A 12,557-nucleotide genomic window follows, 5' to 3' on the forward strand; every position below is an offset into this window, starting at 1 on the left:
ATCAAACTTATAAACCACTGCTAGGAGACTGAATTACAATGGTCAACACCCCCATGATTTCTTGGTAACTTGAAAATATATCTCAAGATCCCTGTTCATTCTAAAATGCTTGTTACTAGACTGATTTTGTGTCTTTGGAGAAAGATCCCAATGACCATTAAGCCAACTCTTCTTTACACACCATTAGCTGCTTGTTTTTTGTAAGTACATTTTGAGTTGTAGAACTCAAGTATCTTCAGGAAAATTAAAAATTCAATCAACAAATCAGTATTTTAATACTATAGCCCAGGCATTTAGAAATACTCAAACAGCTGGCACTTCTGTTGATGATGCTGTTGTTGCTACTGTTGGTTTGATTTCTTTCACTTTCTTCCAGATGTTTTCCAGCATAGAGAAATAGCCACAGAAAATCCATTCTAACGTAAATGAACATGTTTCTCTTCCTCATGACATAGATAGAGTAGATAAAGAAGACTATGCTTGCTGGCAATTACGTAACAATCTTTGGTCTGAGTAATACCTAGGTCAGAGGCGGCAGTATCAGCATGGTAAGATGCAATGCTTGCAGGAAATATGTGGGAAAAAAGTTAAAAACAAAAACAAGAAAACAAAGCGATTGTCCACTTATGAGTACTTTTTATTATGTTTAGTAGAGTCAACCTGATGTCCCAAACCACCTGCCTCTCCAACACAGGTGCCTGTAGTTCAGTAAGTTGCATTTACTAACACATAGAACTATATATTACACATCTGGGGAATGTTGCTAGAAAAAGGAAATTTAAAAAAATTTTGTAGACTAAACTATCCGTAAAATTATTGAATGATCCTAGGTAACTGAGACCTTATAGAAGAATTTTAATAATTCTTAAGCAAGAAAAAGACACTTGGTATGTAAGGATTGTAGAACCCTGGACATTTTGAAAAACACGTCTTCTTTTGATTTAGTGTCTATTGCATTCTTGAGACAAATGCATTCAATATTTGTTTCTGACACCTGTCTCATTGAAAAAAGTTTGTATTAAAACAAAAAACGGGGACACCTGCGTGGCTCAGTTGGTTAAGCAGCTGGTTTCGGCTCAGGTCATGATTCCAGGGTCCTGGGATCGAGCCCCCATTGCATTCCCTGCTCAGCAGAGAGCCTGCTTCTCTCTCTCCCTCTGCCTGCTGCTCTGCTTACTTGTGCTATTTATTTATTTAATCTAAATAAATAAATTAATTAACAATAAAGTTTGTACTTGTCCTTCATTTAAATGTTTACTATAAATGACACATACTATTTTGTACCTTACCGGATAAATAGACTTTTTTTTTTTTTTTCCATAGCCATCTTTACCTCTAAACCTTCACTTCTAAACCATCACCACCATAGGTTAATCCCTGGCATCAGAGATAAAATAAGAGGTGCTCTGATGTTTGAGATCGTATATGGAGCCAGCTGTGAATTACAGCACTCAGTCTTTGGACAACATCTTCTTACCTGATAACCATGCTTTCCTACAGGACACTACATGTTCTTCTTTTTTTTTTAAATATTTTATTTTTTTATTTGACACAGAGAGAGAGAGAGATTGCAAGTAGGCAGAGAGGCAGGCAGAGGGAGAGGGGGAAGCAAGCTCCCCGTTGAGCGGAAATCCTAATGCGGAGCAGAAACCATGAGATATGACCTGAGATGAAGGCAGAGACTTAACCCACTGAGATACCCAGGTGCCCCTGCATGTTCTTTTTTACCCATTCCTTCTGATTTTTTTCTTTTTCTTTTTACCTGCCAGTGTAATTAACATTCAGTGTTATATTGGTTCCAGGTGTACCATATAGTGATCGAGCAATTCTATATATTCCTCAGAGTTCATCATGATGTGTACTCTTAATCCCCTTCACCTCCTTCACCCATCCCTCTGCCATCCTCCCTTTGGGTAGCCATTAGTTGGTTCTCTATAGTTAAGAGTCTGCCTTTTGTTCCTCTCCTTTTTCCTTTGTTCATTTGTTTTATTTAGGTTTCACGCATAAGTGAAATCATATTTGTCTTTCTCTGACTTATTTCACCTAGCATTTTACCCTTTAGATCCAGTCATGTTATTGAAAATGGCAAGATTTCATTCTTTTTCATGGCTGAATAATAGTCCATTGTATATACATACTACATCTTCTTTATCCATTAATCTATCAATGGATATTTAGGTTGCTTCCATAATTTTCGCTATTGTAAATAATGCTAAATAAGCATAGGGATGCATATATCCCTTTGAATTAATGTTTTTATATTCTTTGTGTAAATATCCAGTAATAGAATTGCTGGATCATATGATAGTTCTATTTTTAACTTTCTGAAGAGCTTCCGTATGGTTTTCCACAGTGACTGTACTAGTTTTCATTCCCACCAACAGAGCACAAGTATTTGTTTTTCTGCACGTCCTTACCAAAACTTGTTTCTTGTGTTGTTGATTTAAGCTCTTCTGACAGGTGTGAGGGGATATCTCATTGTGGTTTTGATTTGTATTTCCCTGATTATGAGTAATGTTGAACATCTTTTATGTGTTTGTTGATCATCTGGTTATCTTCTTTGGAGATATGTCTATTCATGTCTTCTGTCCATTTAAAAAATTTGGGGGGGTTGAGTTGTTTTAGTTATATATGTATATATTATATATAAAATATATAATATATTTTATACATAGTGTGTATATATAGTGTGTGTGTATATATATTTTAATATATAATACATATATTGTGTGTGTATACATATATATACACATATATACATATATATATACACATACACACATATATATCTATGCCTATGTATATATATATTTTTTGACAGGGTGCATTTGCTTATGTTACATAGTCAAATACATTAAACCCCATTTTAAAAATGTGAGGCATATAAAAGTCTCTGTACAAATTCTGTACTAGTTTTAAATTCTTATTGACTAATAAAAGTGGCTTTCCATTATAGAACTGGAACTATCTAGAAATGCACATGATGAATTTTTTGCATCCAGGATATCTGAAATATTATGATATCTTATGTCATGACACAATTGAACAATCTGAAATCAAATGTTCGTATGTGAATAACGATCATAACTATTTACATTTGCAAAAACCTTAATCAGGTTATCTACATAGGTACAGTTGGTTCCCCAAATATTAATTACATAAAATCCTAAGGAAGAACAGTATCCAGCTGCATATGCATTCCATTTCTGTAAAGAGAGATTTGGCCTTTTTAGTCTTCCTCCCCTAAGTCACATAGCTATTTGCAAAGGCCAATGTTGTACAATGCCGAAGACCATGGACAGATACTGTTCATATGATACCTGAAATTAGCCATCCTGATCCCTATCATAATGTCTGCATATATCTGTCAAACTCTGCAAGAGGATGCATCCCTGGATGAAGTCATCAAATGCAATCTGCACCCACACTTGTCTGTCAAACTTTCAAATGAAGATGTTGTGAAACTGGTCAGAGTCGGTATCCTGAGAGAGCTTACTTTAACTTGCTCTTGTCAGTCACTCAGACTTGTTCCTGTCATAAGTGTTGAAGAAGTTCTGCAGTCTGTGATATACTTCCAGGTGCCACTGAACTTGCTGAAGTTCATGCCAGCCTTGCTCTCTCAGTCAAACATAGATATGACTAACCCGGCAGTCACTGGATTCAATGGAGTCCATGTGCTATCGGACAGTGCTTGCTGAAGCTCGTTGTCTTATATCTCTTGGCTCCTGTCTTTATCAGCACTCTGGAAAATGCTCCATGAAAGCTCTGTTATGGCAGTATCCCACCTCTGGCAGGGCCGGGAGGGAAGATGGTAGATCTAGGTGGCTGTGGACCCAGGCAAGGTGGGGCTGAGGTGCAGAGGAGAATCTTTATATATTTTATTTAATTTATTTTTTTAAAATTTACTTATTTATTTATTTATTATTTATTTTTAATAAACATATAATGTATTTTTATCCCCAGGGGTACAGGTCTGTGAATCGCCAGGTTTACACACTTCAGAGCACCCCCCATAGCACATACCCTCCCCAGTGTCCATAACCCCACCCCCTCTCCCAACCCTCCTCCCCCCAGCAACCCTCAGTTTGTTTTGTGAGATTAAGAGTCACTTACGGTTTGTCTCCCTCCTGATCCCATCTTGTTTCATTTATTCTTCTCCTACCCCCTTCACCCCCCCATGTTGCATCTCCACTTCCTCATATCAGGGAGATCATATGATAGTTGTCTTTCTCCGATTGACTTATTTCGCTAAGCATGATACCCTCTAGTTCCATCCACGTCGTCGCAAATGGCAAGATTTCATTTTTTGATGGCTGCATAGTATTCCATTGTGTATATATACCACATCTTCTTTATCCATTCATCTGTTGATGGTATATATTTTAAATACAAACCCTATATTGGATGTGTCATATGCAAATACCTTCTCCCATTCAGTAGGTTGTCATTTTGTTTTGCTGATTGTTTCTTTGCTGTACAGAAGCTTTTTATTTTGATGTAGTTCTGATAATTTATTTTTGCTTTTGTTTCTCTTGCCTCAGGAGACATATCGAGAAAAATGTTTCCACTGCCAATGTCAAAGAAATTACTACCTGTGTCCTCTTCCGAGATACTCTATGGTTTCAGTCTCACATTTAAGTCCTTAATCCATTTTGAGTTTATTTTTGTGTAGAACATAAGAAAGTGGTCCAGTTTCATTCTTTTGTGTGTAGCTGTCCAGTTTTCCCAACACCATTTGTTGAAGAGACTGTCTTTTACCTTTTGCACATTCTTTCTTCCTTTGTTGAATATTGACCATATAATTATGGGTTTATTTCTGGGCTCTCTATTCTGTTCCATTGACCTATGTGTCTATTTTGTGCCACTACCATACTGTTTTGATGACTACAGCTTTGAAGTATATATTGAAATCTGGGATTGTGGTAACTCCAGTTTTGTTTTTTCAAGAGTGCTTTGGCTCTTTGGGGATTTTGAGGTTCTATACAAATTTTAGGATTATTTGTTCTAGTTCTATGAAAACTGTTGTTGGTATTTTGATAAAGATTGCATTATGTCTGTAGATTTCTTTGGGTAGTATGGACATTTTAACAATATTTATTCTCCCAATCTATGAGCATGGAATATCTTTCCATATGTTTGTGTCATGTTCAATTTCTTTCATTAATGTTTTACAGTTTTCAAAGTATAGATCTTTCATCTCCTAGGTTAAGTCTATTCCTTGGTATTTTTAGTGCAATTATAACTGGGATTACTTTCTTTTTTTTTTTTTTTTTTTAAAGATTTTATTTATTTATTTGACAGACAGAGATCACAAGCAGGCAGAGAGGCAGGCAGGCAGAGAGAGGAGGAAGCAGGCTCCCCGCTGAGCAGAGAGCCCGATGTGGGACTCGATCCCAGGACCCTGGGATCATGACCTGAGCTGAAGGCAGCGGCTTAACCCACTGAGCCACCCAGGCGCCCAACTGGGATTACTTTCTTAATTTCTCTTTCTGCTACTTCATTATCAGTGTATAAGAATGCAGTAGATTTGGAGTGGTTAGGTGGCTCAGGCAATAAGCGTCTGACTCTTGGTTTTGGCTCAGGTCATGATCTTGGGATCCTGAGGTTGAACCTCGCGTCTGGCTCCATGCTTAGTGTGAGTCTGCTCTAAGGGATTCTTTCCACCTCCCTCTTTCTCCCCCTTTGCTCCTTCCCTTCCATTCATGCTAGCTTGCTCTTTCTTTCTTTCTTTCTTTCTTTCTTTCTTTCTTTCTTTCTTTCTTTCTTTCTTCTCTTTCTTAACTATATGAAGTCTTAAAAACAACACAATGGATTTCTGTATATTGATTTGGTATCCTGCAACATTACTGAATTTATTTAACAGTTCTACCAAATTTTTGGTGGAGTCTTTGGGGTTTTCTATACATAGTATCATGTCATCTGCAAATAGTGAATGGTTTTACTTCTTCCTTACCAATTAGGATAACTTTTATTTCTTTTTCTTTTATGATTGCTGTGGGTAGAACTTCTAACACTATGTTGAGCAACAGGGGTGAGAGTGGACATCCTTTTCTTGTTACTTATCTTCCTTATACTTGACCTATTCCTTCTACTTTTTCTTTTTTAAAAGCTTTTCTCTGCATCATGTGCCCTCCTTAATATCTACCACCAGGCACATATTGCATGGAGCACTGGGTGTGGTGCATAAACAATGAAATTGGAACACTGAAAAAATAAAATTAAATTTAAAAAAAATAAAAGCTTTTCTCATATTTCCAAGTTCTTAGTTAATTCCTTCTTTCTTACTGGTGATGTTCTTATTCATAGCTAATAACAGATCTCACCAATTCTTATCAACTTTTATTTTATTAATCTTTTATTTGTTTATTGTTTCTATTGGCACTCCCTGTAATTTTTATGATTATGATTATTACTAAGGTAGTTGGTTAAATTGACCATGTACTGGTTATTAACGTTAAAAATTATTTGGAGAATTAGTATGAAGCATATGATTATGATGGCTCCCTCCACTGAGAGTGTTATTGGTGGAACTGTGTCCACCAGAATTTCACATGCTGAAATCCCAACCCCCAGTTCCTCAGAATATTAACTTATTTGAAAATAGGGCTATCGCAATGTAATTTGTTAAGATGAGGTTATACTGGAATAGGATGGTCCCCTAAAACAATGTGACTGATGTCCTGATGAAAAGGGGAAATTTGGACACAGATAATGCACACAGGGAGAATCTCATGAAGTGGCTGGAGTTATGTTATCACAAGCAAGGAACTATCAGAAGCTAGGAGAGAGGTCTTTGCTAGAACTATCAGAGAGAGCAAGACCCTGTCAACACCTTGATATCAGGAGTCTAGCTTCTCAAACTGTGAGATAGGAAGTTTCTATCGTTCATCTAGTTTCTGGTTCTTTGTTGTGGCAGTGTCAGGAAACTGATACAGAAGGAGTGCTTTGCTTGTGCTTTGGGTAGGGATAAAGAAATCCATGTCTTTGGTTGGTGGGTATACCTTGTGCTTAGGAGCCAATCCTCTTTTGGTCACTTAGAATCTCTCTTGTCCTCCTAAGCAACCTAGTAAATGGAGACAGTTCCTGACTCAGCAGTCAAAAATAATAAATAAGAGTTTGAAAACAAAAGAACACATCTAAGGAAAGACGCTTCAACTCTAGATTTAGTACTGATTTTTTTTTTTTTGATCCATTATCTGTCACATTCTACTATCTGTGTTTACTATCTCAGAATATTAGTATGTGGCTCTCCCCTGCACTACTCAGTCTGAGTTAAAATACGCTTTCACGAGGATGCCTGGATACATTTATAGTTTAATGAGCCAAATAGCTCAGTTTTCTAAAGATAGGTCAACTGAAAGAAGAGTTCAATATACTCTTTCCAGCCAATTAAATATTTTTGAAAATAGCTCTTTAGTTAGGCAGTTAAACCTAAATTTTCAGAGAGATAGCGGGAAGGCTTAAAAGCAGATTAATAAAGGAAATAAACTATTAATTATAATTAAAGACTTTATTGATTGAAACTTGACTATATTGTTAACTAACTTATTTTAATTCTAGATTTTATCCTGGCTTGAGCAGAAAGTTTTTTCAAATTGTTCTGACTTTCCCTAGTCATCAGGCTAATTTCTGAATGGCTTTTTTCTTTCTTTCTTTGTTTTTGTAAGACTTTATTTATTTTTCAGAGAGAGAGAGAGCACAAGCAAGGGGAATGGCAGGCAGAGGGAGAAGTATACTCCCAACTGAGCAAAGAACCAGACGTGGGACTCGATCCTAGGACCCTAAGATCACAACCAAACAGAAGGCAGATGCCTACCCGACTTTGCCACCCAGGCATCCCTAGACTGCTTTTTTCCATGTGGCATGCATCACCCATATTCAATTATAAATGTTTATTTGTATAATTCTTAATATAAGATCTTGAAGCAAAAGCAGAAATAATAATGATAGTTCATATCTATAGAATGCCTTATAGTATACAAGACACTTTATATAATACTGAAGACCAGGGATTTGTCAGCCCCCTTTCAACAACCTGGTCACCTTTGTGTCCCACAGTGAAGCAATTTTTACCAAGTTCTGTTTGTCCTCAAAACTGTTTAAGTGAGGAGAACTTGTTACTGTAATTATGTGTATATTAGTACATCAACCAGTAACATAGGAGTGCAAAAAAGAGAATTGTATCTATAACACCTAAATCAATACTTCAGAAGGACCAAAAAAGACAAATCACATCAAAAATCAATTTGAAATTGGTTGTGGGACAGACTTCATAAAAAAAACAGAGACAAATTTGGAAGAATTCTTTTTTTTTTTTTTTTAAGATTTTATTTATTTGACAGAGGACACAAGTAGGCAGAGAGGCAGGCAGAGAGAGAGAGAGAGAGAGGAGGGGAATCAGGCTCCCTGTTGAGCAGAGAGCCTGATGTGGGGCTCAATCCAAGGACCTTGGGATCATGACCCGAGGTGAAGGCAGAGGCTTTCAGGCCTCTGAGCCACCCAGGCGCCCCAGAAGAATTCTAAACAGGTTGCTTTCCAAATGCTCTAAAGTATTACTTTAACTTTAAAGATACACAGTAGAGGGGTGCCTAGATGTCTCAGTTTGCTGAGCATCTGACTCTTGATTTTGACTCAAGTCACGATCTCGGGGTTGTGGGATCAGGCTCCCTGTGTTGGGCTCTGCTCTGCTTGGGCTTCTCTCTGTCCCTCTCCCTCTCTGCTACCCCTCCTCCTGCTCATGTGCTCTCTTTCTTTCTCTCTCTCAAATAAATAAATAAATCTTAAAAATAATATAGAGACACACACTAGAAATAGTAGACAATACACTTTATGAAGGACTGAGGAAGGAAAGAAAACGTCAATCACACAGCCATGTTGTGGTTGGCAGAATAGTGCCCCATCCCCAACCTCAAAGATATCCCATCCCAGTTTTTAGACCCTGTGGTATGTTATGGCTGAAGGGGCCTTACAGATATGATTAAAGACCTTGAGATAGAGATATTATCCTGGTTTATCCAGTTGGATCCAATATAATCCCAAGTGAAAGAAAGAGAGTAGAGTCACAGTGAGAGGAGGAGATGTAATGAGAGAAACAGGCTGGAGAGGTGATTGCTGGCTTTGAAGATGGGAGGGAACCATGAGCCAAGGAATGTTGGGGAAGTCTAGAAGCTAGAGAAGGCCAGGAACAGATTCTTCCCTGGAGCCTCCATGGGAGGCTGCTGTGAAGCTCTGCAGCCCTACAGACCCCTTGAGACCAGTGAGATCCATTTTGGATTCTGACCTCCAGAATTATAGGATAATAATTTTGTATCATTTTAAGCCAATGTGCATTCACATTTTTTTTTGGAGTTTGTTTATCTACATATGGAGAATAAGAATACATTCATGCTTAAAATTAAAATAAAATTATTGTGATTATTATGGTATGTATGTATCATTTTTTAAAACCAATTTCCAATTTACCTAACTTTTAATTAATTGACCAGCCACAGGCTCCAATATGTTTGGAAGAGAGGACCATTATTCTATGTAGACTCTCCTTTTATCTACAGGAGATTTGTGAAGTTCATGTCACAATTGCATTCAAAGTTCTTGTTTTGTCTCTGTCTCTGGTTTTATGATTGAGGTGGAGAAAGTCAATTTATTTCCTTCTTATTTTCATTTATGAAAACTGGGGGCTTGGACTTTTACACTCTAACAGTGTATGATTTAAAAATTTTCATCAAATAATCTCACTTATCTTCTCTCACCTGTTTAATTTGTAGCTGAAACCCTTGGGTTTATCTGTGCTTTAGCTCTGATTTAACTTGAAATTAAAGTCCGTGTGCTTCACAGCTGCTGGCTGTCCTTAACCAGGGACTGACGATTGAAATGTTTGAAGAACACTGGAGTCAAGAGACTAGGATTTCAGATCTGATTGACACTAACTAGCTGGGTGTCCTTTGACAAATCTTTTAATCTCTCTGGGCCTTAGTTTTCTCATTTATAAATTATGAAGTTGGAGTCAATAATTTTTAAGGTCCTTTTTAGCTTTACAATTCTGTGACTCCATAATTTTAATTCCAGGAAAATTCAGCTGAATTTCTCTTCAAGGTAGGAAGAAAGATATTGCGGGTTAGAGGATATTCATGCATGTTTCTGTATATTCATCCTATGAATATCTTTTCCAAGAAGTTGAAAACATCTACATAAATCCTATCGTACACCTAATTTCTCCCCTTATCATACAAACCTTAACCTACACTTAAACACAAATGCTTTTTGTTGGGATGACCTTGTCTCAGCCATGGATCTAGCCCATTCTGCAAGACATAGCCATTTGCAACTCTGTTATGGACATTGACCTGAGTATTAGAAAAGCTCCAGCATCTCACACAGGAGGAATCAGATTTGAAGACTGATCAATTATAATATCACCTCATAAGTGCTATGACGGGGTAGAACAAAATGCAAAATATGGGTCAGGGAAGGAGTGGTTCACCTCACCTTGTCTGTAGTCATGACAAAGGCTTTTGAACCTTTTTGAGTAAAGGCTATTAGGTCCATGAGATGCATCCTGAACCTTCTAAAAAGCAAGTTTTGGGGTACGGGTGTTACTTCAGGCACAGAAAATGCCCTGTTCCAAATGCAGGGGTGTGAAAGGCATGGCATATTTGAAGCAAGGTGAAATTTTCATCATGTCTAAATATAGACCAAGTGTGATGAACGACAGGGCAAGTTCATGGAAGATAAGACAGAAAAAGTGCAAGCCATTTACACCAACCTAGAGACAACAAGGAATCATAAGTGTCTTCATGGTGAAATGACATGATCAGATGTTATTTTTAAAGGGTTAATTCCAGCATGTATTGGGAATGTGTAGAACGAATGTGGAAGGTTTTGTAGAAGGAAAGGAGAGAGGAAGCTTCTACAGCTAGTGAGTGCTAGTGAACTAGAACAATGGTATCCAGCAGCCATTTCAGAAAAAGAATCCATTGGCTTTTACAAATGGGTATTCTTTCCCAAAGCACTGCCCTCTACCCCAGCAGGGGCTTGCAAGTCACAGACCACTTCTTGGTTTCTTCTCCAGAATGTTCATGGAGGATATTTTATAATTCAGAGGTCCTGACCATCAACACAACACAAAAATGTCATATTTGAAAAACACATGTAAACAGAATTTACAAGGATCAATGGATTATAAAGTGGTTTCTTATCCCCTCTCAAGGCTATGAATACATTGTGAAATCTAGGGCAGTTAAATACTGTATTTAAATTCGGATGTGATATTTACATATGTTACTTATTCTTTTTATAAAGATCTGCCCTAGTGAAATTTAATCAGCCTTTGCAAGTTTATATACTGTGTCTGTTGGAAGAATAGTTTAAATTAAGTTGTTTTAACCTGACTAAATTATCCAACCAACCTTACCAGCAGAAGGATGTATTAGAACCAGGTTTCACTACAAGTGACAGAAAATTCAAGTAACAATGTCAAAAAAAGATAGAATTTTGTCTCATGGATAAATAAATATGATATGTAGCACAGAGCTGGGAGTATCAGAAACTGAGGTTCTTTCTATCTTATTGCTCTGCCATCCTTAGTCCATGATGTCCACTACATGATTCAAGATGGCTGCCAGAGCTCCAAACATCATTTTTCCCTTCACCAGTAAGAAAGAGGAAAGAATGTAGACAGTTGTACCTATTTAAGGACTCTTCAGATTTCATGCATGATACTCCTGCTTATATACAATCAGGCAGAATATATTTACATGGCAGCAAGTTAGCTGAAAAATATAATCATTATTCCAGATAACATTATTTTGACTAATAACTGGAGAGTGCATAACTAAGGAAAATGAGTCTATAACTAAGGAAGACGAGTCTATAAATAAGGATGAAGTACATATTTGTGTTAAATTCAACTTGCATTGCAAATAATCTGCTCATCCTTACCCCAGAAGAAATGTGTAAAAACCAAAATTGTGTAATGTGAAAGGGAAGCTAGGAGAAAGAAAAATCTCATTGACATCAGCGTTCATATTCTGTAAGTAATGTCTACTTATTGAAGGTGTATATGGGCTAGAAGTTAGTGGTTTATAGGTGGAAGAGACATAATTCTTGCCCTTGTAGAGCACACAAACATATTATATCAGATTTCAGTCCCAGAATGACAACAGGATAACCCCTCCCATTATGAAGAAATGTTGGAGCCTCTAGTCAATAGAATGGTAACATTTCTCTCTGGTTCATACCAAGCCATGTCCTCAAGAAAAGAAGACAAACCTTTGAGGAAACTATAGAAAAGCCAAGCCTGGAAGCTAAAACCTGAAAACAGGACTGATGCTAATACAGGGCCATGCCTTCTAGGAAACCTAAATAAAAGTATGTTGGTCATGAATGATGAGGGTTCAACACTAGATACATAAGGAAGTTACTCAAGGAGCTGAAGGGGAGCCTGCTATTATTTTTTTTTTTTTTGAAAAAAGAGAAGAGAGGAGGATTAAATAAGAAATGCAGAAATACATCTTGTTTCCTGTATTGCTGAAGAGTCCTGTATAACTGGGCTCTATTTT

The 12,557-nt window shown here is 37.1% G+C and overlaps 1 pseudogene; it reads right to left on the reverse strand.

Moving 5' to 3' along the window:
- Positions 1-3,248: 3,248 nt before the first annotated feature.
- On the reverse strand, positions 3,249-10,554 carry LOC122905341 (annotated as a pseudogene).
- Positions 10,555-12,557: the final 2,003 nt, after the last annotated feature.

Source organism: Neovison vison, chromosome 4 (genome assembly GCF_020171115.1).
Source record: "Neovison vison isolate M4711 chromosome 4, ASM_NN_V1, whole genome shotgun sequence".
Lineage (NCBI taxonomy): Eukaryota > Metazoa > Chordata > Mammalia > Carnivora > Mustelidae > Neogale > Neogale vison.